The following is a 2,652-nucleotide window of genomic DNA, read 5'->3' as shown; positions in this document are numbered from 1 at the left end:
GCCAGGTCGTTAATCAATATTCAAAATATAAGCTCTCCAAAGGAGTTAGCCTCTCCAAAGGAGGAATCACGGCTTAGAATATAAATAATCACTTCCTTGCTGGTAATAAAGAATAATAGTAAATCCAGCAATCACACACACAACCGCCTCTATCAGCAGTCAATCAAAAAAAGCATTCGCTCCGAAACATTCACCACTGTCGTAACCTAACTAAAAACATAAACAAACAATCTCATTTGTACCAACAGTCTTTCCCACTACAAACAATCATTCGCTAAATACCACTTGTTCTTTGGCGCGAACCGCGGACACACAAACACACAGACACACATACACACACACAAACACACACTCTCGCGCGATCTAGCAAAACTAAAGCAAATGAAATTCTCTCTCTCTCTCTCTCTCTCTCTCTCTCTCTCTCTCTCTCTCTCTCTCTCTCTCTCTCTCTCTCTCTCTCTCTCTCTCTCTCTCTCTCTGGATTTGGCAAAAAACAAAAATTAAAATAAAACAAAAATAAATCCTCCACACCCTCAAGCAAGAGAACTCTAACCCAAGAGTGTGGAGCTGTGGCACTACCCAAGACTTGAAAACAATGGTTTGATTTTGGAGTGTCCTCCTAGAAGAGCTGCTAAGTTGAAATAAATATTTGAATAGTATTGCCTCCTGATAGTTGATTCTGGACCTCAAAAACCTGTATTTAAATACTAAGAATGCATTTTTAAGAGAAAAATTCCTCAAGATATGGAAGTGTCATAGATTGGAAATAAGCTGAAGGGTTATACAATACAAATATCCTTTGATTTGTGATTCAATAATAATTGAGTCATGTGAGAATGTTCTATTTTTTTTCTTTTACTTTTATCAATAAAATATACAGTTTTTGCACATACTTATTTATAACATAAACATATATACTTTAATATTGGTTTTCCCGATGTGTTTTATAATTCATCATAGATTGTTCTATTCAAATAAAATGAAGGGATTATTTAATATGATAGAGCTAAATAAGGATAAATATAAAAAATAAAGAAGTAGAATAAATAATTCATCCACAACGGATACCTTTAAATTTGGGATTCCATAATAATTAAGTCATGTGAGATTGTTATATACAAATAAAATGTAAGGGAATATCTAATATGATAGAGCTAAATAAGGATGATAATAAAAGCAAGTAAAATAAATAAATTATTCACATCGAACTAAGATGATTATTAAACACCTACTGAAGTGAGGATATTAATTTCTTATTTTTGGAAAAAAATACAGAAAATAAACTAATATAGGTTCTCAAAAATGGAAAAGACACTAACCAAGGGCTCTCAATAGTGGTTTCACCACGAATCTAGAAAAATCTAGTTTGGAGTCCTAAGAACTGCTTGGATTGACTTCGTGTTTCCTTAAAACAAACATATTATTGTAGTGTTCACTTTCTCCTTTTCAAATGTTAACATTGTCCAGTTTTAGATATATAGAATATTATTTTTATATATTACCATAAGTATTTTCTTTTCATAATATTTCTATTAAAGATAAGAATAAACTAAATATGTTATTCAACACCACAACCAAAGCTTTTAGATTTAACTAGGTATTTAAATTAACAAAAATTATATATATATTTTTTTACTTTGTGTTGATTATTTACGAAGCTTTAAAAGTTCAATTATAATATGACAATAAAATATGGAATATATTTCATCAATCTAAGAAATAATACATCTCATTTGATCTGGTTCCCAATAAAGTTTATCAAAATTATAATTGGCCTTATGTAGAAAATATAGTCAGCTAAAAGTTGCAGAAAATTACCACGCATGTTAAAGTAAACAGACTCATAGTAATTATTGCAATGCAGAGAAGACTTTGCATTGATAAAACATCTCCTCTCTTTGTGATCAGCTTGTCTGCTGAGAATCTGGTACGGTTGGCTTCAATAATTACGGTACACTTCCCAGCGGGCTAAGGAGAGGTCTATAAGCTATGTATTGTAGCAAGTGACAAAGTATTTAGCAAAAAAAGAAAGAAAAAAAAAGCTGTTGGCAACGCTGCTTGTAAAAAAAGGTTAATAAGATTGATAACATATGATCAAAAGCATTTTTATTAATTTTACGATGTACTGTATAATAATATGTTGTTATTTGCTCTAATGTATGCTGTGAGACGCCTTCTTATACTTTTCGTTAAATGCACAAAAGATAGACTGTTGGCAACACTGCCTATAAAACAAAGTCGATCCACATCAAAAGCATTTTTATTAATTTTACAAAGTGTTCTATTATTATTATTATTATTATTATTATTATTATTATTATTATTATTATTTTAGTTACTATTTTTATTATTATTATAATTATTATCATTATTATTATTATTATTATTATTATTATTATTAATATTATTATTACAGAAACTGAATGAAAAAATATAATATTATACGTATACTAAACCATGCACTTTGAAAACTAATGAATATATCACTAACTCTTCCACGTCTGCTAATGTTTTGTTTCACTTCACTAATTAATCCTCTTCATTCATTTATAACCTTCAATAGGGTTGTTAGCTCGAAAACAAAGGGAGATCCTTATTATGGAGTTATTATGGAGGAGTCGAGGGCTCGAGGTATTAACACATATTCAACGA

This window comes from Palaemon carinicauda, chromosome 27 (genome assembly GCF_036898095.1).
Source record: "Palaemon carinicauda isolate YSFRI2023 chromosome 27, ASM3689809v2, whole genome shotgun sequence".
NCBI lineage: Eukaryota > Metazoa > Arthropoda > Malacostraca > Decapoda > Palaemonidae > Palaemon > Palaemon carinicauda.
This window is presented reverse-complemented; position numbering follows the sequence as displayed.